This window comes from Taudactylus pleione, unplaced genomic scaffold, assembly GCF_031769625.1.
Source record: "Taudactylus pleione unplaced genomic scaffold, aTauple2 ptg000329l, whole genome shotgun sequence".
Taxonomy (NCBI): Eukaryota; Metazoa; Chordata; class Amphibia; order Anura; family Myobatrachidae; genus Taudactylus; species Taudactylus pleione.
Window position 1 is genome coordinate 2,426,942 of NW_028284730.1, and position 24,438 is coordinate 2,451,379.

At 44.3% G+C, this 24,438-nt stretch overlaps 1 protein-coding gene across 1 annotated transcript in view; it reads right to left on the bottom strand.

The window, feature by feature from the left end:
* Positions 1–23,751, bottom strand: part of PSD4 (pleckstrin and Sec7 domain containing 4) — a 65,512-nt gene extending 41,761 nt beyond the window's left edge. The window contains exons 1-2 of the mRNA XM_088443300.1: positions 23,175–23,751; positions 3,200–3,431 (exon numbers count right to left, since the gene is read on the bottom strand). The gene's annotated coding sequence lies outside the window, so the exon portion shown is untranslated. The remainder of the gene's footprint in view (positions 1–3,199; positions 3,432–23,174) is intronic.
* Between the last annotated feature and the right edge of the window lie 687 nt (positions 23,752–24,438).

A 24,438-nucleotide genomic window follows, 5' to 3' on the forward strand; every position in this document is an offset into this window, starting at 1 on the left:
GGAAGTGGGCGGAGCAAGGGAATACCTTACCCAGTAAGGCATAAACACCTAGTTTTGCAGAGCAGTTGAGAAAACAAAGATTACTAAACTGGTACGGGGGAGGTGAGAGCTGCTGTGTGGATGGGTGCGCAGCCATTTTTTCATTTGGAAAAATACTTTTTCTGGCGGTCTCTGGGGCTTGTTCCATATGTTTAACGTGTTTTCGTGTTTTGGTGATATAATGCTTTTTCTAGGTGCACTAAAATCAAGGTATGGTTCACATACAAAAGTTGCAGCTATAATAAAACACAGTCCTGATGTCCCTTCATGAATGAGGATAAATCAAATGGTATTTTACGAGGCTGGTGTTTTATTTAATGAAAAAGATGCTACCAAAGAGAGTGGACTTATCCTGCAATAGTTACATTGCAAAGTGCAAGTTTCTCAGCACACATAGGCACACCTTCTAGATCAGGGGTGGGGAACCTTTTTTCTGCAGAGCGCCATTTTGATATATATAACATTATCCGCGGGCCCTGTACAGGCCACATCCCCTCCATGTGACATCACACAGGCAGGGCCACAATCGCCGGTGATTACAGCAATGCCCGGAGCATCCTGAGGACAGCAAACACAAATACCCAATAAAATCAAAACAAGAAACCAGCCTGGGGCTGGAAGTCTCTCTCTGCTCTGGAGGCTCTGGACCAGCAGCTCAGCTAATGGAGCCAGTGTGGAGCAGATGCCGACAGCCTTGGAGCACAGCCAACCCTACTGTAAGACAAAGTTTGGGGCCTTCTCATTGTAGATAAGGATTTTTTTATGGAAATCAATGCATAAGTGAAAACAATAGGGCAAAAGATATATGTATTCTATAAGAGAAAATAAAAAGTTGATGCATACCTACACATTATGGAAGCTCTTATTTTGTGGGCTGGAACAATATTCAGCCAATTAAAAGTACTATGAACAAGTGACATCCCCGAGGTGCAGGAAAATTAGTGTGACTGCTAGAATTATTTCCCCCACAAATGGTTTTGCTACAGCTCCCTACCCAACCATCTAAGCCCACAATCCATCCGCCTCTACTCAATCTACCAAACTGTCCTTTTCCGTCTGCCAAGAACTTATACCATATGTATACAAAATCTAGGAGGAAGGGGCATAAATAAGGGTTTTAAGGTTAGGCAAGCAAAAGAATCACACCTATCATATCAATGACCATCACATTATTGATCAAAATATTACATATTATACAGCTCACGTACATATATTTCCAGCTTGTGTTCCAGAGGTAATGAATTGCCCACCAGCTGTTACATCCAATAGACTACTGCCCACACATTTCTACCTCCACAATGCTACTGCCCAGGGCCATAACTAGGGTGGTGAAAGATGTGCCATGGCACAGGGCACTGTCGCGCAGGGGGCACTGTTTGGGCTGGTCAATTTTCTGTTTATAATCATTCTCGTTTTTAGCTTCCTCAACTTATATCCCTGGCATCTCCTGGCTGCCCTTATCTCCTCCCTGGCCAAGACTGACTCCGCTTCCAACGGCCACATCCCCAAGCACCTTCTGTCACATCCTCTTTTATTTAACACACATTTCAAAATACTGTCATACCTGGGACATGAACCTATCATCTCTCACATAGCAATCAGACACCTTACAGATGGAGCTATCTGCCCCACAATTTCTGCCAGTGAGTTCAGCTGCCGGCACAAGGTACATCCATGGATCTCCCCGCCGGTGATATTTGCTGCATATACACTACAAGCAGCACTCTTTCTATACCTTCAGTCAGTGATCTACACTGCCGGCTCCAGGCTTGTGCACAGCTGTTCTGATGGACAAATCCTGCTGCTACATCTAGAGATGGTGAGTTATACTGCATAATTATTGTGTATCATCACTGCAGCCATTGGATTCACACTGTATTTGGCAGTTAGAACTGGATAACAGTGGAACAACGGGATTGGTAGCCCTTCATCATCATAGAGGACAAATTAGAGGCTCTTTCCGGCACAGGGCACCAAAAAGTCTAGTTACGGCTGTGCTACTGCTCACCCATTTCTACTAGCACAAGACTACGTTCCACCCACTTGTGCTTCCAAAAGACTACAGCCCATCTACTTGTGCCTCCACAAAGCTACTGCCTACCCACCTGTGCTACCACAAGACTACCACGAATTGTACCTTCACAAAACTACTGCCCAAAAACCTGCGTTCACACCACAGAATGTTTCCCTAAAATCCCTACTCCACCCAAGCAGCAACAATGAGAAGCATATTGTGAGATATTGTGCTCACAGACACAGAGTCCCATTCTCAGTCATCTGCAAGTCTGGATGCCTCATGAAAATGGATTTTGAACTCCATTCTTGGCACTTACGCCTAACCCATGCTGCGTGAAAGATCAGTTAGCAGTAGGCATTGCACATGACACAAAATATGGTGTCCTGCACACCCATGACACTACCAAAAGACCGTTCTCTTTTGTGCATAAGCCCAGTTGCTGTCCAGTTGATACCCAGACTAGCCCATTTCATGAACGAAGAGAAACAGATGAGATCTTTTGGATCGAGAATCGCTCGGAGGTATGCAAAGATGCGTTTGTTAGCTGCAGTGCTTGCGCAATTTGCTAAACTAGCTAGATGTGGCCCTTTTCGGACTGGAGTGCAAATCAGAATCATGCCCACAGTGTTCAGAGTTACAGAACACTAATACTGCATCTAGTCCCGCTATGAAGTGAAGCTGGTCACCAGCAACATAAGCAGTAAGTAAGCAGGGCCCTCTCACCTTTTGTCTCATATCATATTCCAGTATGGATATGTGCATTTACCTATTATATAGTAGTGTTGATTCTAGCACCCCGCACAACCCGTGCAGTTCCTCTTTCCTGCCTGGGGTGTCGCTCTCTGCTCTTGTGCTTCCACTACACTCTGGTCTGTATCTTAACAGTTTAATGTATCAGCTGAATGTGCTAGAAGCACCAGAGCAGAGACAGACACCCCAGGCAGGAAAGAGGAACTGCACGGGTTGTGACAGGTGCAGGGTGCTAGAATGAACACTAATATAGCAATTCAAATTGAAATAGAGATTGATAGATATATCTATCAATCTATCTATCAAAGAAGGAGAAGGGTGCGCACCACTGAGTATAGTCAAATTATTTTTAATTAAAGCACACATAAAAAAAAACAAAAAAAAAAAACTTACATCTAAGTTTCCAGCATTCAGCATACAAGTATCGGCAACAAACGCGGGATTCACAGAGCCCAGGAACAGCACCAACAGCTTAGATAATATCTGCAGAGCTGTAACACATGCAGCGGTGATAGCGTCCCGGTTCCGGCTCCCTTAGCATGAACTGCACTTCGATCACGGCGGCGTCACGTCACCAAGCCACGCCCCAAGCGAGTTTCGTCAATGGGACTTCTTCAGTGGGTGTCTATATAATATAAAAAAAATATTATTACAACAACAACAACAACAACAACAACAACAAGTATGCAGGCGAGACACAGAACCTGTACAGAGAAAAATGCGTTCTTAACTTGCGGTTTGGCAGGTGGGGAGGATGAAAGCTTCATAAATGCAACTTTCATCTATACAAAGGTACAACACATCTACTGTATAACAACACATCTACTGTATAACAACAACAGGGCTGTCCCGCCCAGACTGCTGTACACAGACTGACAGGAAAACCTCAGCACACCTCATTTTATACATATCAACATAATTTCCCATGCAAATCCACAAGGCCAGAGTACAGGTGTACACTAACATACACTGGTGTGTGCCTTCTCTCCACAGGAAGCAAACACTTATCATTCATGACAGGAGGCTTCAATTACCTCATGGAGAGGCTGGTGCAGCATGCTGGGAATTGTAGTTCCACAAAAGATAGAGAACTTCACGATGTCTGTCTCTATACCTCACACAGGGGAAACTGAGTGACAAATAAAAAGGTTTCATGTACATGAAGCAGAACAGATGTGATCATATGCAGAGGAGGTGTGAGCAGGGCCCGTTTCATGTGTAGTAGGGTATACGGTACTTTCACATCACCACCCTCATTTTGAAGGTACTTTCAGGGGGATTTTTAGCAGAGACGTTTCAGAATTATAATCCTTAATAATTTACTTGTGGTTCTAGTAAAACAGGATTGAGATAAGGCAACAATACCATCTTTCATCTGAATAATTAGTTTATGAATATGTATAATAAGCAAAGAGGTATAATTCACGTCTCTAAAACAGGCACATGTGGCAATGACAGGGGAATTACCGCCAGCTATAGCAACTGTATATAAAAAACAATAAAATAAGCAGCAGCCCCACCACATGCTGCTCTCAACGTACCACATCCATTTCCTGAGCACAAAGACAGCTACACCTGCAGGATGGTAAGACCTCCACAATCCACATAGCACAAAGCAGACAGAAAGCAATATAGTGTGCCATAGCCAGTTCTATACAGACACGGGGGAAATGCAGCTTACCACAGGAAATGTCATTGCCTGCAGGAAAGTGGCATCACAGAGCCCAGCGCTGGTATCTATCACTATCCATGACCACACGCGATGGAACCCAACAGTGACAGATGGGTCTGTTCCACACTTCCTTCCTATAAGAACTTACAGCAAGTGTACACAGAGTTTCCCCACACTTACTGCAGCAGTGTTTCTGCTCCTGTAGCCTGTATAGGGTTCATGTCTACGAGCTCTGCTCAGAGTGTTATCTGGTATAAAGGAACTGTGTGAGCAGTCAGTAAACGGTCTACAGTCTGTGTGACAGTATCTCCGAGTTACAGAGGACCTGCTAATGAATCAGAAGTAAAGAGGATGAGATCTGTCATTACAAGGCTTGCAGGAAATCAGATCACATCTAGGGGATGTGCGTCAGTATACAACGCACACTATTCTGCCAGGTACCAGACGACTGTGAAGTTACTCAAAGTGCACAGCACACAATCACATGTCTACACTCACTGTCCACAATCACATGTCCGCACTCAGTACAGCACTGGCTCTCTGCTGCCAATCTGCATAGAGTGACACGGCGGGCCACAAAGTCCTCCCCAGAACATCCACTCACTAATGGAAAACATGAAATTGGCAACAATAAAGAGGACAAGACCGTATAGCACAACATTTTTTTTTTACTCTGAATCCTACACGTTCTTGTACTTTTTTGGTATTCCTTACCATTACACAAACTGCAAAACAACACAGATGGCAGTCACAGATGGACATTCACGAAAGCAAAACAGAAACAAACAACAACAACTGCTCGGCCATAGCACCACAAGATATAAAAACAAAATACTTTTAGTATCGTTTATTTATTTTAGATGCTCCCCCTCAAAAAAATAGAACTTGCACACACCTGAACATTCGTCATACACAGCGCTAATTAGGCAATAAAAGAACAACTAAAAGCTGTACTGCCCTGCGGAGGTCATCACCCCTCCCGTTACAGCATTATGGAGCATACACACGGTCAGACTTGTCAGACTTGTCAGATGAACGATTTGAACGATTTTACCAAAGTTTTGAACGATTTGAACGATTTTTGACTGCATTAAAATGAATGGAATCGTCCAAGTCTGACTGCAAACACATCAGATGTCAGATATCGTTATCTGACAAACGGGAACGCGCATCGTTGATCGTCCATCGTTCAGGCATGTCAGATATGAACGATTTTCCTTCAGATATGAACGACTGAACAATTTTTAAATCGTTATCGTTCATATCTGAAGGAAAAATCTGACCGTGTGTATGCACCATTAAGTTGTGCAGGTGATGGAAGGAATTTGAATTCCTACACCCAGCTATCATCAATGTTCTGGAGAGCAGCAAAACAAATAAAATAATTGTCAGTCATAAGGTACATACACACACACACACACACACACAACGATTTTTTGAACAATTATCGTTTAACGATAATCGTTTGAAAAAATCGTTCACTTTCTGAGTCAAACGATGAACGATTATTGTTTATGCGCGTTCACGTTTGTAGTTCAGTCAGACTTGTCAACTCAACGATTTTCATTAAGTTAATATGCAAAAATCGTTTGTAGTTCATAAAAATCGTTCATTACATTTAAATGAACATAGTAAATGAACAACTTTAGTAAACGATTTTAGTTCATTTTTTCAAGGTAGAAAATCGTTTACTAAAATCGTTCATTAATTCAATCGTTGTGTGTGTGTATGCACCTATATTGTTACAGATGTGCAATTTTCAGTCTCTATGAAATGCAATGGCTTGATAGGAGAGCATTCGCAAATACACGTGGGAAACACTGCAAAGCTGTGCTATTAGGAGAAACCCCCCTTTGTTGCTGTCCAGAAGCGTACTGTAGGACACCGGGGAGTTTTTTTTCTAGCTGTAAACGCTGACAACTGAAAACAATAGCACAGATGAACAGCAAGGTGACCTGCAATGCCCAACTTTTGAAGACCTGTCAAGCTATAGGAGTGTTTATATATACACATGTGTTACGGTTATGAGAGGTCCTTTCATGCTGGATCAGGTTAAGCTTCTCTTTAAAGAAGTGACAATTACCCTGTTGTAAAGGCTGAGTCAGATCCTGGCTCTCATGTACATTCCTAACAAGTAGGAGCTTCCGTCTGTGGCTTTGGCTCACTTTTAATTTCAAATAACAATAAAAGTGTCCTCCTACCTCAATGATCTTTCATCTATTGTTTTTGCCCAGTACTTTCCCCTTTTGGAGTCACGCTGCTACAGCAATGGGATGCTTAGAAAGTCCAAAGATGTGAGGCCAGGGGTGAGAGTGACGTGAGCAGCTGGGACGCAGGTGGCGAGGGGCTGCCCTGCTCCCGACACAGCCTTGTGGGCAGGAAGCTAGCAGCCGCTCTGCGTTCTTGACAGACAGGCTCCAGGCCGACACACAATGTTCAAGGTAAAAGGGAAGTAGCATTTTTCTCTTCTATTAGAACGTATAGCAGCCTATGTGGGGCCGATTTTTAACAAGCAAGTAACACACCACCACAAAATGTATAATATCAAACAAAGCCCATTTATAATACAGGTCGAGTCCCCCATATCCAAAATGCGTGGGACCAGGGGTATTTTGGATAATGGAATATTCCGCATTTTGGAATATTTGCATATCATAAAGAAATACTTGGGAATGGGACCCAAATATACACATAGAATGCATTTATGTGTTATATACACCTTATACACACAGCCTGCAGGTAATTTTATACAATATTTTCAATAATTTTGTGGCTCAAACAAAGTTTGTGTACATACATAAAATTCAGTTATGTTTCACATACACCCTATACACAGAGGGCCTGATTCAGACCCGCTCGCAAGCGGGTCGATGTTGCCCAAGTGCGCATGCGCGAGACCCGAATAACGACGGCCAAGCCTTCGTTATGGGTCTCGCACCAAAGGGGACGTGCTGTCGATGATGATTGACAGCACGCCCCCTTTGGTGGGCGTGGCTGCCCAGACGGAGGCGTTCCCATTCCGTCTGGGGCCGGCCCCACTGACATCACTAGTGATGTCAGTGGGAGTGCTTTTAGCTCTGATAGAGCCAAAAGCACTCCAGGGCTTGCGGCAGCGAGACCCTATCGCAAGGGTCTCGTCGCAAGCCCGATGGTATTGACCATCGCGACCATCATTTTGGCCGCTCGCTATAGCTGTGGGTGGTCACCCACACCTATGCGAGCGGCCAGGAGGCCGCTCCAAAAGGTATGAGGGACGGCCCTGATTCAGAGCGAGTGCTCTGTCAGAGCGTCCGGCACTGAATCAGGGCCAGAGCCTGAAGGTAAATGTATACAATATTTTTAAGAATTTGTGCCTTACACAAAGTTTGTGTACATTGAACCATCAAAAATCAAAGGATTCATAATCTCAGTCAAGTAAAAAATATTCCGTATTTCGGAATATTTGGATATGGGAGACTCAACCTGTACACATATAAATGTATACTGGACACAACTACACTACTTCTGCTTAACTGGACATTTGTAGTTTCCCCTTGGTCAGAGCCTCCATGTCCAATGCTGTAGGGGGTGGAAGAGTAAATGCAGCAAACAAGCACAGAAGAGGGTCTGGGCAATGATATTAATACATGTGAAAGTCGTTCTGGTCATGTAAATATAAGTACAAACTCAATTATGTGAAATTTAAAGTGAATACACATATATGATTTTCCCCATTTAAAGCCCTCTCCTGTCACAGTTCATATGAAACTACCAACTCAGTGATGTGGGTAGTAGGCTGCAACTTTATATAATACAGCTGGAGAGATCAATTTGCAATTACCCAATGAGAAGTGGACTGGTTAAGCAGGTGCCCATCTACTAGCAGACATGAAAATGACTGCACGATTATGACATTGTAATCGTGCAGTCGTTTGTCAGTCTGTGATGAGCCTGCACTGAGTGAGCAGTCGTTCAGTGCAGGCTCATCAATCATCTGGCAACATGCTCAACCTGAGGTTAATCATCAGGTTGACCAACATGTTTGCATGATGATAGATGTCTAAACGACCAGCGGGCACACGCATCGCTGGTCCTTTTAGACATTTTTGCAAACGATTTGCAAACGACTGAACGATCGTTTTCGTTCAATTGCTCAACTTAATCATCTAGTGGATGTGTGCCTTTAGTGCTACTGATCATCATGGGAAAACAATACTGGCTAACCAATACACCTGCCCTCCAATTCTGCAGTACCATACACACATTTGGTTGCAGGAATTACATCAAACCTAGGCCCGTCTATCTTTACCCCACTGCCAGGATGAGACTGCAAGATGCTTCTGAGCCAGTTATTTACCTCAATGCTTAGCTGCAGGAAATGGGATTTATGCTGGAAAGGGGACTGTGTGAAGGAGATTAGAAATTAAGATTTACCCATAATGTCCACTAAGCATCAACTGGTCCTAAGTAGTGACATTTGGGATATTTTGCCCCAGAGAGTGGGAGGAATGTATAGTATGTTGGGACAACCTTACTGACTTTTTGGGGGCGATTCAATTGTTTTGGACGCCCTTGCGTATATAGGTTGGGCTCCTGATGTAGCAATTTAATTGTTGCTGCGTTCGGAGGGGCGACATTTCTTTTCGCAGCCTCCTGAGGTGCAAGAAAAAATATGTGCAAAGTTCGTTTATTTAGACGCCCTAACAGTGTCCTAACCTCTTCTTTAGACGGAGTGCTTTTAGCCGCGTTAAATACTAATGGGCACCCGAATGAAGAAAATTGAATTGCTTCGTCGGGAGCCTGTTTGTATAGAGACCCAGCAGGGTGTGCGCAAAACGGTATGGGATTGAAATGCCGGCAGCTGTTTAGCTGCCGGTTCAAATCCCTACAGCGGATGCCCGACATGAGGAGATCCCGACTGGAGTAGGTAAGTATCCCAACCCTCCCCTGTCCCCCACCCTAACCCTCCCTTAGTGGTGCCTAACCCTAACCTCCCCACCGGGGGTGCCTACACCTAACACCCCCTCCTCTCACCCTAAACCGAACCCTCCCTCCTAGGGGTGCCTAACCCTCCCTCCTAGGGGTGCCTAACCCTAATACCTAATCCCACTAGACACTCTGCTACTAATACTCCCCCCCGCGGCTAACGCTAAGGGGACCCTTGAGTTACCTTTGTTCAGGCTGTGCCAAAACACTAACCTCCCCCCCAGGGGTGCCTAAACCTAACACCCCCCCCCAAACCTAACCCTGCTAGACACCCTAGTACTAATCCTCCCCCCCGTGGCTAACGCTAAGGGCACCCCGGACTTACCTACGTTCGGGCTGGCGTCCTCGGCGTTCCGGCATCAGGGTTAACGTAGGTGTCAGTATTTGGACGCCTAGGTTACATCCCTTGCCGGGATTCCGCTGTCGGTCTCATCACTACATCTGAATCACAGCCTTCGTATCTGTAACAATATAGGGACCATAAGGTCACTGTGCATAATAAAAATCAATTCATTTTCTCAATCGTTTGCTTCCTGAATGAAACAATGTAATAATAATAAAATACAAAAAAGCAGTCCTTCTCTCAGTGATTTTAAATGGATTTAGGGGAAAAGCCATGTGCTGAGCTGGTAACAAACAGAAAATGTTGGCTTATGACATCGCGCCACATGAAAGATGGTAATCACATACTTCATAGGGACGGGACCACATTAATTTTGAAAAAATGTAAAGCCTAAAAAATGTAACATTATGTGGACAGTTAGTACATTGAAGTTGTTTGAATGTCGACATGGTCGTTATGTTGATACGGATGTTAATGACTACATACCGGGAAGGTAGGTGCTCTAGGCATTCTGATGATACATAGAACAATATACTCAGTGCTGTCTAGTTACTATAGCTGTAGTGTAGAGGAAATCAGACACATTGCTGGTTCCAGACACCAGCAGATAGAAGATCAGATTGCAGCTGCCTCAAGCGCTAACAGAACGTGAGGTTGGCTGAGTGAACATGCTTTCAGCATTATATCCAGTTATGCAGATGGCCTCCTGAAACTTTAGTAATAACATCCACAAATATGTATTCACTGAACTTTCTGGAACTGAGAGATATCTATGTTGTAATATTCTGTACGTGCTGGTGTTCATGTAATAAGCCAATCGCAGGATAATTCAGGGAGAAGCTCAGAGCCTAGAATGAAACCATCAACAACATACCAGAATACAAAATAAAATATAATTGGATTTTATTGGGAAGAGAAATAGAGAGTTCAGTGTCCCCAATGGTTTATCAAGGGTGCCAGGATATTGTACATGCAGCGTAAGAGATGGAAAGAGACACTCCAAAGTATGATTCAAACACCAAAAGGTGCACACACACGTAACGATTTTGTAAATGAACAATTTTAGTAAATGATTTTCGTTCATTTTTTTCAACGGAACTACAAACGATTTTTGCGTATTCCCTTAATGAAAATCGTTGAGTTGGTCAGTCTGACTAAACTACAAACGTGAACACGCATGAACGATAATCGTTCACCGTTTCAACTTAGAAGTGAACAATTTTTTCAACGATTGAACAATAAATGATATCCATTCAAGAAAAAGAAAAAAATCGGTGTGTGTATGTACCTAAAGTGTTCCCCTACCCTACAATATAGGGACCATAAGGTCACTGTGCATAATAAAAATCAATTCATTTTCTCAATCGTTTGCTTCCTGAATGAAACAATGTAATAATAATAATAATAAAATACAAAAAAGCAGGGGGGTGCCTAACCCTAAGTCCCCCCGGAGCCCTAAACCTATCCCTCCGCCCTTGCGGTTGTCCGCACCTGGCTTACGTTCGTTCGTTATGCTGGGCGTCGGGTTGCGGTCGGCAATTCGACCGTTGGCATCCCAACTGCATACAGAGAGATGGCAGGAAAAATCTTTATTTTAAGATTAAAATGTCGGGACACCGTGCAGAACCCCTTGGACACCCAAGCCCCCTCCACCCATAATGACTAATTAGGCAAATGGAAGTTTCTAATTAGCTTAATTACTCCAATAATTACATGTCATTCTTTGGGGTTGAAAACAAAATTGGCCTCAATTAATCCAAAATCAACTTTTTTGTTGCATTATGCACCCCAAATTTAATTAGAGTATTTCTTTTGAAAAATATATATTTTTTTACATTTATTTTTTTTTAAAGTCACCTCAAAGTACCCCAAAAGCATCTTTTTTCTTCGCTCCAGCACTTTCCTTATGCCCACTAACAGCCCTTGGTATGATTCTGCAAACGTAAGTGTCACTTTTTTTTCTCCTCTCACATCGCATTTGACAGACAATTCGCAAACCCCAGATGCGAGAACCACGAAGAGGCATTTTTAATTGGATTGGAGAATTATCGGGTCCACGCATTCGTGCAAGGTCTGAGTTTCATGAAACAATCTCGCAACTGGCACCTAATTGGAATGGCCTCACAGTGTGCAAGCAACAATAGAATTATCCTTAAATGCTCTCCACCCTGACATCACATACTGGACAAGGAGCATGATAATAAAATATGTAATATTGGGGCAGATGTATGAAGCTCTGGAAAGTGATAAAGTGCAGAGTGATAAACGACCAACCAATCAGCTCACAACTGTCATGTTACAGGCTGTGTTTGAAAAATGACAGGTGGGAGCGGATTGGTTGGTCATTTATCACTCTGCACTTTATCACTTTCCACAGCTTCATACATCTGCCCCAATATGACAACTCACCACTTGTTTTCTAATTAATTTGAAACTTGTATTATATCTAACTAGATTTAGTTTTGCACAAAACATTTTGAACGGGTCAACAAAAGCAGCACAGGTTCCTGGACCAGCTTCTATTCTAATCTTTGAAAGTTCATAAAAGTTCTACTTTGCCCCATTTTGAACACCAGAAGCAGTGACTGCAGATACAGCCGGCGGAGCAGTCACTTCCACCCACGCCAGCATCAGTTTCCTGTCAGTGGAGTTTCCTGTTGTGTCTCGCAATATTACCGTAGATCACAAACAGCTCCTTAGACCATTTTTTTTAAACTTTAATATGTTTCATAATAAGGGGGACAATTATCAGAGCTTGTAGAGAGATAAAGTACCAACCAATCAACTCCTAACTGTCATGTTACAGGCTGTGTTTGAAAAATGACAAGAGCTGATTGGTTGGTTTTTTAACTCCAACATATTACATAGTACACAATGCACTGTGGGAGAAATAAAAACCTTCTAAAGAGGACGTGTGGAGATGACGACCTCAGCAACCAATTAGCTTCCAGCAATCAATTTATAGAATGTATTTCGCAACTGACAGATGGCAGCTAATAGGTTACTATGTGTAACTACTCCATATGTACAACTGGTTGGTGAGTACTTTTTACAAAGTAAAGTTCAAGTATACTTGGTTCACCTTCCATCGTAAATAACCATAGCCAGCCCCACATTTCTTATACTGTGATCCCGCTAGGGTACTTTATCAGGATGCCGAAACCCTGCACATATTAGGGGCCTGATTCAGAGGCGGACAGTAATGCAATCACAACTGCATTCTCTCACCGATTGTAATTGCTAAAGTATGCCAATGACTTCCAAAGCACAGCCGAACATAGGGACGCCCACTGCTGCCTTCTCATGTATGTACGACGACGGGAAACAGCATAAACATCGGTACCATCGACACTCATCGGGCAGCCATGCTGCATATGCAGCAAGTCTGACCAGCTGCAAACACTGACACGCAGAGACTGCATAAGAGATCGCAATGACTAATTTATGCACGCCCACAAAACAGTGTTTAAACGATCAGACAAGCCTGCAATCATCCAACCCCCCTCCCCCGTTACCTCCCCCAAACGCTAATTACCTGTCACTCACTTTGCGAATGGTTCCACTATGCAAACATAGTTGCAAAAAACAAAAAAAATCGCTGCGTGTGCGCAGTTCGGCGTTTGCACATGTACATTAGCAAACAATCACTTGTTCTACGTACATATCGGAATTGCGTCCGTCTCTGAATCAGGCCCTAAGAACTGTAAAATGCGCTCTGCCCTTAAGTGCACGCCTGCCGAACCTCCGGACAAGGAGGACGTAACCTCCAGAGCAGTGGCATAACTAGGATATTTGGAGCCCAGGGCAAATTTGAAAAGGGAGCCCTTCCCCTGATGTGCACACGCAGCAAAAAAAAATAAAAAATGGGCGTGGTCACTTAAAAATGGTGTGTGTCAACTTTATTTTTATTTTCACACTGAACATTCCTATCCATATGCACCTTAATCCCAGTAGTACCCCTTATACAGTACCCCCAGTATGCAGTTGTGGTCCTTCTTATGCAGGCCCATAGTAGTGCCCCTTATACAGTACCCCCAGTAGTGGTCCCCCTTATACAGCCCCAATTAGTTCCCCTTACTCAGTACCCCCAGTAGTGGCCCCCCCAAATGCAGTGCCCCCAGTAGCAGTCCCCACAATGCAGTGCGCCCAGTAGCGGTATCCCCTTATGCAGTGCCCTTTATATAGTGCCCCAGCAGTAGTCCCCCCATGCAGTTTTCCCAGTAGTGGTCCCCCTTATGCAGGCACCCAGTAGTGATCCCCCCTATCCAGTGCCCCCTGTAGTGGACCTTCCTATTATTGCCCCCAGTAGTGGTCCCCCCAGTTCAGTGCCTCTAGTAATATGCCCCTTTTATAATGCCCCCAGTGGTAGTTTCCCTCCCCCCCCCAAGTAGTAGTCCCCAGTAGAGGTTCCCCCTCCCGATTAAGTGCCCCCAGTAGTAGCCCCCCCCAGTAGAGGTCCTCCCAATAATGGTGCCCCCCAGTAGTAGCCACCCCTCCCCCGTTGTGCCCCCACCCCCAGTAGAGGTCCCCCCAGTAGTAGCCACCCCCCTCCCCCGTTGTGCCCCCAGTAGTGCAGACAGGTTTTAAAAAAATATATATATAAAAATATACTTACCTGAATCCACGCTGCTGCTGCTACGGTCCGCGACACCGCTCCCGCCACCCGCCAGTCCTCCCGGGCTGGCACGCTCAGCATTATGGGACAGATGTCATGATGTCATGACGTCTGTCCCATTACCCACTGCAGGAGCCGGACGGAAGCCGAGCACTTGCAGTGGGTGCTGCAGCAGTCAATGAGAGTCTATCTGACTCTCATTGGCTGCTGTTTAACACACGCATCGCCGCCTGTTATGCACAGCCTGAGCCCGCCTCCTAGTGCTATTGGGCAAGCGCTCAAAGGGAGGGAACAGGCTCAGGTGTGCAGCACAGGACCAGTGCTGGAAGCCTAGCGCCGGTCCTGTGTAAATGTGTAGTGCTGACCGCACTCATTGCGGTCGGCGCTACACTGGCTAACTAGGGCGGGCGGGCCGCTACCGTGGCCGGCGGTGCCCCCCCCGCGCCGCCGGTCCCACAGCACGCACCCCGCTCGCCCTGCCCTAGTTACGCCACTGCTCCAGAGAAAGCAGAGACTGGATCAAGCATTTTTTTGTGCAGTCTCCTCTACTATCTGGTGAGAGACTAGGATTGGTTTTGCCTCTTCCTGCCTAGGGGCAAATCCAGCCCCCCTGTCTGTTATATTGCCCAATCTTCTCCTTATATAATGTACATTTTAGCCTCAGTGTGTGTGATGGGACAGCAAGGCTGCTTATATTGCATGTGAAACTTTTGTCACATCTTGAGGCAGTCAACAATTTATGAGATACAGCCAAACAATTCACTAAGATCCGGTGACATCTCTCAGAGGACAATATATGTGACACCATGCTTGTTAATGAATTCTACGTCTGTATTCGCATAGCTGGTGGTTCACCCTATACAATTACTGGCATCACTGGACATGTACAGTAATAAGCGATTACTAAATGTGAATGCTACAGATATTTCATTCTCACGGTGCAAGAATTGTGTACTGAATGACACAGAGATGAAGTCACAAGGTGGCCCTGGTTGGGGTATTTTCCCCTACACGCCCTTTCCCAATACACCACCTCATCCCTTTCCCTCCCCCGCAATGGAGCTTATTTGATATTGACCCCTTTTCTCAAAACCAGTTAATGCAAAAAATTGCTGTAGTTGCGTTAGATATGCTCATTCTCTTAGGTGTTTCTGTTTGCTTTCCACTTCTGAGCCATCATCCTTTGCTGCCTTATTACCTCCGTCATGGTATATTTTGACAACTGACTACTCTCTTTCGTGTTGTAAGCTCTTTTCAAAAGTAAAAAAGGTGAAACCCAGCAATTTCCTAAAGCTGGGTACAAACGTAAAAGATACAGTATATCTGCAGATGATGGTAGTTCATACACACTGAACAACCATCGTCGGTCATCCGGCCGTGGGTCCCGCTAGCCAGGGGTCGCGCAGCGCCCCCTCCCCGCGGCCTCTGCTGCACGTATGCGGGCGGTCAGCAGATATACTGGGCATCGGCTATGCAGCACAGGCGACATAATATGTCTGTGAACGCCATCGGTCACAGACATATCGCTGGTACACTCTGGCCGACGCACACACACATCAATTTATCGGCCAATATATCTTCCAGTGGGTACCAGCATTAGTATGCGCTTACAATGTGCTGATGTGGTACACTTGCGAGTTAATGTAAGTCTTAGGGCCTCAGGACATGCTCATTACAATGATACTGTCTATCTGGATTTAGAGCCTGATTCAGACCCGGTCGCAAGCGATGAGCGCTCGCAACTGGGTCGATGGTGGCCCACAGCGTGACCCGGCCAGCGACGGCCAATCCGTCGCTCCGGGTCTCACACCAAAGGGGGGGTGGCTGCCCAAACGGAGGCGTTCCCATGAGAATGATGTCAGTGGAGAGCTTCCGGCTCTGTTAGAGCCGAAAGCTCTCTGGGGCTTGCGATGAATGAGACCCTACCACAAGGGTCTCGTCGCAAGCCCGATGGTCGCGATGGTCTTGACCATCGCGACCATCATCATGACCGCTCGCTATAGCTGTGGGTGGTCACCCACAGCTATGCGAGCGGCCAAAAGGCCACTTCAAAAAATAAAAAAAGCCCGGCCCCAATTCAGAGCGAGCGGCTCTGAATCAGGTCCTTAGTCCTATCTAACTCCAAGGCCTGCAGTGCCAGGACCAGCTCTTTACAAGGGTTACCAGTGTCATCGGCTTATACATACATTAAGACATCCTTCTTTGTATTTCAGTGGAATCTTGTGACTACTGTTTGCTTTTCATTCCTTAAATTCCACAATGTAGAATTCAACCTTGTTTGTCATTGTTTTAGCAATGCTAAATGGATTTCTGGGCTGTGTTATGTAATAACTCTGTAGCCATCTTATCTAATCTCATGAGGCCAATACATTAAACCTTTTCTAAAGTAAGAGCTAAGAACAAAATGCAGCATTTCACCTGTCACATATAATTCCACGTCTGTCCGAAATTTACTAGCGGCATTCTCTAAATGTACACTGACGCTGGCCATACACCTGCGCGACCAGCATCAGATAAGATTCAGCTCACGACTCCCCGGAGCTCCCTGGCAGTCCCGGCGGCATATTTGATCTGTCTCTTTACACACGATCTGTCGTACGATCGATTGTGTGCCTCACGCGCTCATCAGGAAAAAGTCATTGAAATGACATGAATGGACGCACGACGAATCGCATGCACAAAATACGCGGTACGATCTGCACACGATACGATGGACCATATGGCCTGCACATCCGATCATACGATCCGTTCTAGGAGCTGCGGTAGCGCGCATCGGATCGTATCCTACTAAAAAAAATACACGATTTCCACACGATCCATCATACAACTCGTCGAAAACGGCCAATCGGCCCGAAAACGTGCAGGTGTATGGCCAGCATGACTCTACTATTCCTACTTTAGGCAGATTTTTTTTTATTTAGCTTTATTTAAACCATTGTCTTTCTATTGCAAGTAAAAAAAAAATGGCTCTCTTTTTGCACGCTATAAAGGGAAAAACAGTGGCACAAATTGGACAGTCTAGTACCCTGCACCTGCCACAACCCGTGCAGTTCCTGTTTCCTGCCTGTGGTGTAGCTCTCTGCTCTGGTGCTTCTACACATGAAAATTAAAGGTTTCCCATGCAGTTGTTTGTACTAGTCCTTATCACATCTCCATTGCCTCATTGAGAAAAAAAAAAAATTCCTTATTATTAACTTTCAATCTCCTTCCCTACATATTCTTCTAACTACACCGGGAATTGTGCAATGTAACCACTGTCGCTAGCGATTTCAAATCTCTTGAGAATTGCTGCACAGACATTTTATAAAGCGAACTACAAAATAAAAAGAAAAAAAATTGGCCAAAAAATAGTGCAGAACAATTTATTTTTTGCACTAGGCTAAATTTACAGCTGTGTTTGTAGGTTATTGTTTTCCTACCTTGTGATGCTGGTACTGGATTATAGTTTGTGATGCCAAAAGTGGGCGGGGCTGAAACTGGCCTCATTTAGTATACGTATGTACTGCCAGGGCATGCAATTAGTAGATAGAAACCCTGGAAAAATGGCAGCCACCTCCTGGCTAACAGAAAAGGGGCGCAGCATTCATGAGGTAACCGGAAGGCCAGCTGGAAGCCTAACAGTATACTTTTTTTCTTTTAATGTAGTTGCACTACCTCTATGCATCAATTGCAAAATTGTGTGTATTTTTCCCTATTTCGCACATTACCTCCACTGCTCTCTGCTGTGATAGTCACACACAGATATGCAGCCTCTGACTGACTGCCAGAAGCCTTTCTATATACTCTGATGTGTGTTGACAAAAGCAACTGATCACAAGGCACTATCAGAAGAACTGTATAACTAGGACCCAGCAGATTACTTTCTGCCAAAAGGGGTCTATTCTTCCGTTCTTACACATACCATACTGTGAATCCTATTATTTATGCATATCGAGGTGATAAGGAATTATTTTGAGACAATTTGTTCATGGCGGGACAAAAGCTCCTACAAAAAAAACAAAACCGCTGCCCCACCGAATGTTGAAAGCTGTACTTTCATCAGCATTAACGGATTACAATGCGGGGTTCTGTCGCAGCAGCGTTCCTGTGCATGCTTTACTGTAGGTCGTGTTTATGTTCACTAAGGGAGGAAGTCAATTGTCTTTTCGCACCCTCTCGCACCCGACCTTCCGTCTAAAGTGAGGGGGCGATATTCAATTGTTTGTGTCGACGGGTGCCAGTAACTGGGTAACCAGTACTTATCGAGCCCAAATGCACAGGTTTTAGTCATGTAAACTGGTTAAACCCGTCTAAAGTACTGGGCACACTGTGTTTGGGCACCCAAGGGCAAAAATTTTTGCAGATTTCTGCTTGCCACCTAAGGAGGATGCGAGCAGAAATATATTTTTTTAAATATAATAGCTCCCGTCGAGCGCCCATCACTTATGGGCGCCCAAAATACATATTTCCCCATTTAAAAGTTAGAGGGAACAGAGGGATGAAGAGATCGCTCTTTGCACTCCGACAGCTGTTTCCATTGGAAAGAGCAGGCCAACGCCATCTGAAGTTTGTAGAGCTTAATAAGTACCACAATTACAATGTTCCCACACATTGCATAGGGACAGTTGTGTGCTCCGAAACAGCAATTAACGTAGCAGTTATCTGTGATGTTTTCTGTATTAAGACATTTAATAAATGGTAAATAAACAAATTTTCGAAAATCATGTCGAAACGGTTTTGATTTCAGGGGATTAAAAGTCGCAGGTATACCGCATAGTGGGCTTGATCAGCCAGTCCCTGACACTGGCACGATTCTGTGGTATGTGTCTAGTCTTCATTCTAGCACCCTGCACCTGTCACAACTTGTACAGTTCCTCTATCCTGCCTGGGGAGCCGATCCCTGCTCTGGCGCTTCTAGCACACTGATGCAACAAACTGCTGAGATTCAGCTGTTTGTGTGCTAGAAGCACCAGATCAGAGAGCAACACCCCAGGTAGGAAAGCAGAAATGCACAGGTTGTGAAAGGCGTAGGGTGCTAGAATGAAGACAGTGTCTTCCAGCATGGTCCTCAGGCTTCAAAATGGCAGCCACCCACATATCACTTCTATGTCCACCAACAGAGAACACAATCCAGGGTTTAACATTTTAGGCTGATGCAACATTGCTTGTTTCAGGGTTTTACAGAATTGTCAATTAAGAAAAGAGGTAGAGTCTGCTGGAGGGGTCCAAACCTGACTACATGTGTGGTAGTTTTCTAAACGAGAGATTAGAAATATATATATATATATATATATATATATATATATATTTTGTAAGGGGGAATAGACAGGAAGCCATCTTCAGTAACAAATTATATGGAGAAAACAGAATAATGCTTACAATAAAGATGGTAAGAAAGTAAGAGGATATACATATACGTGTCTGCGATGGTATTGGTTGGGGAAGAATCCTTATAATTAATGCTTAGGTTTGCAAACCAGCAGTCACGTACATATTACTTCAGGTACTTTTAATTTGTTAATAATCATTGTGAAGTTTATATAATCAGTACTTGTTAAAAATAATTTTATTGAAATATTGTCATTGAGTAAATGCACAAAAAAAAAAGGTTTGTAAATTATATAACTCTGTATATCTCCTGTATAAAGCAGGAAGTTATGGTTCGTTTAGCATTGTGAAGATTTGGAATTCTCACACTGTAAAACATTGCTGGGTACAAGTAATCCTTTGTTCAACTGTCCATTCTGAAGATTGTTACAGAACCATACAGCGCAATTGCTGCCAAATACAGGGGACATCTAAGAGCACAGAGGTTATCCTTGAAAAACCACCAGCATTTTTCATAGTATAAATATACATGATTTTATTCTTCTTTATACCACTCATAACATGGCCTCATTTCAAAGCTCTTGAGGTGAAGCACACATCTAACTTGGTGGGCAATGTTTGAAGGAATTGCCATATATTCAACAGGAACACGTCCCTAATTTCCAAAGATTTATTTCTAGAACAGTAGAGCTGTAAAATCTATTTTCACTGTAAAAAGACTATCTATGGACCAAATGCCAATTAAGTTTGTCTTCGAGACTACAATGCTAATAACTATACTCTTAAGACTACTATGAGATTATTATAGACCAAGCTGTATTGATGGCCTATGTAATCTGAAGGTGCTTATCCATTAGGCGATTAAAATAAGCGATTGAACGATATCGATATCGTTCGATAATAGTTTGAAAATCGTTTGCAGATTGTTTAAAAAATTGGTCTTTTAGACATCAGTCATCGTTTGCTGGTCAACCTGACGATAACGTCAGCATGTTTGCAGATGATTGATTGTGCCTACACTGAACGACTGCTGGTTCAGTGTAGGCACATCACTGACTGACAAACGACTACACTATTACAATGTTGTAATCGTGCAGTCACTTGCCTGTCTTCTAGTGGATGGGCATCTTTACAACTACAGCCTTGGCCAAAAGTTTTGAGAATGACACAAAAATTGGTTTTCACAAAGTTTGCTGCTTCAGTGTGTTTAGACCTTTTTGTCAGATGTTACTATGGTATACTGAAGTAACATTACAAGCATTTTTCCAGTGATTTGTGCAGCGCTGCCAACGTGAGACTTGAGAGGTAAGTATTGAAGAACATTGGTACAGGATGTGTGGGGGTTCCCCCTGGACCCAGGCACACCCGGCACCCATTATAGATGTGCCACTGTTTTAAACCAATGTTTAGAATTATTGTAAAGGCTACAATTGCAAAATAGCACCATGTATCTATGTTGTGTATTTAACACCCATACCTAACTGCAAATCACGGGCCAACACAGAAGCTCTATTATTTGTGGCTCCTATTTTACTATGGTATTGTAGGGTTAACCTGTCTTCATTCAGTAACCCATAGCCCATTCTCCTGGTTACTCAGTCTGACCACATATACAGCCATGGCCAAAAGTTTTGAGAATGACACAAGTATTGCTTTTTACAAAGTTTGCTGCTTCAGTGTTTTTAGACCTTTTTGTCAGATGTTACTATGTTATACTGATGTAACATTACAAGCATTTCATAAGTGTCAAAGGCTTTTATTGACAATTACATTAAGTTTATGCAAAGAGTCAATATTTGCAGTGTTGACCCTAATTTTTCAAGACCTCTGCAATTCACCCTGGCATGCTGCCAATCAACTTCTGGTGCCACATACTGACTGATGGCCGCCCATTCTTGCTTAATCAATGCTTGGAGTTTGTGAGTTTTTGTTTGTCCACCAGCCTCTTGAGGATTGACCACAAATTATCAATGGGATTAAGGTCTGGGGAGTTTCCTGGCCATGGACCCAAAATTTTGATGTTTTGTTCCCCGAGCCACTTAGTTATCATTTTTACCTTATAGCAAGGTGCACCATCATGCTGGAAAAGGCATTGTTCATCACCAAACTGTTCTTGGATGGTTTGTAGAAGTTACTCTTGGAGGATGTTTTGGTACCATTCTTTATTCATGGCTGTCTTCTTAGGCAAAATTGTGAGAGAGCCCACTCCCTTGGCTGAGAAGCAACTACACACATGAATGTTCTCAGGATGCTTTACTGTTGGCATGACACAGGACTGATGGTAGCGCTCACCCTCTTGACAAGCATTTTTTCAGATGCCCCAAACAATCTGAAAGGGGATTCATCAGAGAAAATAACTTTACCCCAGTGTTCAGCAGTCCAATCCCTGTACCTTTTGCAGAATATCAGTCTGTCCCTGATGTTTTTCGTGGAGAAAAGTGGCTTCTTTGCTGCCCTTCTTGACACCAGGCCATCCTCCAAAAGTCTTCGATGTCACTAGTCCACCCTGAGACCCCACAACACAGGCAGTCAAAGAATGTCAATCACTTCAGGGATGCTCCCCATGATACCTGTACAACACCACATTGCACAGGCAGGCCAGACCAGCTTCCTACCTACAGGATAGTCACACTTCAGGGAACACACCCCATCACATAAAGCAGCAGGCTCTCTCATACCCTGACTGAGGGATGCGTTTTCTGGACAATCTGAAGATACTGACTGGTAATAGGAAACACGGACTATAATATCCAACAGGTAGCTGAATCGGTGTCATCTATATAAAATATTGGTGCAGAAACTCTGTACACACGGTCACTCCTGTGGTGAAAGCTCTCACATACAATAGCTATACAGTATTACAAAACTGCTAACCCAGGCACAGTCAGTCATGCACTATTCACTGAAACAGAATGTTTATTTAGAGAACAGATGCATATTCCTGATCACAACTTACAGAGGTTTGGTCTTACACTCCAATAACTAGCAGATATGGAATATATATATATATATATTCCATATAATACAACTCTAAGCTCATGACATGCAGCTTTACGAATTCACACCGACTGTGGCACAAGGTCGGCAGTTTTTTCAAAAATTATTTTTTCCAGGAACTGGTGTTACAGGAATGCCATTGCACCGAATTCACCTGGGATAGGAAATCAGTAACTTTCCAGCATTTGTACTACTGTCACTATAGTGTGAACCATAATAGGGCACCCTGTACCCCTCAGCATGAGCTGACCGACTAGGGCAACCTGTGGCCCCCCCAGCATGAGCTGCCAGCTTTCATCAGCAGCTTGAAAGCACAGGCTGCCTACAGTACATTGGAAACATACAGTACTAGGGTCATTTGCAGACCTCTCTCCGTTGATATGCCCTGGCCCTAATTATGATCAGCGTACACTATGAATAATGATGAGTTGCAATGTGTTAGTACATAAGAGAGGCAGATGACACTTACCCATTCTGATCCGTCCTGTCTGAGGCGCTCCAGGAGGCTGCTGCTGTTGCGCCTTTACACAGGTTCATTGCTCCCTCCCTCCTGTGCGTGGCGCTCCCGCACTAGTATCTATGCGGGGGTCAGAGTACTCCCGGTCACTGTGCAAACTGGAGGAATGATCTGGTGCAAAAAAGTGATCTCTGGTGCACAGCAGAAAGTGATCTCTGTAATCTCTGGTGCACAGTAAAAGTGAGCCCTAGTGTACGATGCACAACCACACACACAGTGATAGTGAATCGCTGGCTGCCCCCAATGCAGGCTGGAGAGGTCCCAGAGAGTCTGGTGCGTTTACCGGAAATAATAACACAGCAACATGCTGCCGGCCTCGCATGTCAGCTGCTGACCTCCAGGGCAGCTCCCACAGGCAGGTCTCTGCTCCTGTACATACGGGGCTGGGTGGGAGTAACCACGGCCTTCCACCTAATGCCGGGCCTGGGACTAGTCTGCGAGGTCAGGAAAATAAAGGCAGGGACTCAGCAGAAATTAGTGACTTACATGTCCCTCCTCCCTTCCAGATCCTCTCTCTCTACCTGCTGTGACTGATCACAGCTTCCTACAGTCAGTGTTTCCCTGTGAGTAACCCAGCTTATAAACACAAGACCTATTCATTTCTGCTTTTTTCTCTCTCCTATACACTGATTCTATTATTCCATTTTTATTTCCTATATGTAACTCTGATAGGAAAAAAAAGTCTATGCAGCTCAGTTAAGAGATGTCCACTTTAATGAGATACAAGTATGCCTATGTATTGATAATCGCGGTATTGCCACAATTATTATTGACACATTGGGCGGAATTCAATTGTTTACGCGGTCGCGATCTCCCGTGTAAAGTGACAGGAGATCGCGGGCCGCTATTCAATTGCTGCCATTTTTCGCGCTAATCGGCCCAAAGTGGTCGGGTTTAGCCGCGTAAAGCAGCTACCCCCGACCGCGACCGCGAAAAGTGATGTTTGGGCGCCCAAACAGGTCACTTTTCGCACATTTCAGCTCTCGCCCCCCTGGGGCTGCGAGCTGAAATGGAGCACTGATAGCTGATCGCGCCCGACAGGAGCAACAATTGAATAGCTCCGTCGAGCGCGATGGGGGCAGGAAACAATTGAATTCTGCCCATTGTATCACAGTGGATATTTTCATCAGTATTCCTACTATGGGGCCCATTTATCAGTGTATATTTGAGCTTTAATCCTCAAAAATACACATTTTGGGGGGTTATCCACAAATAT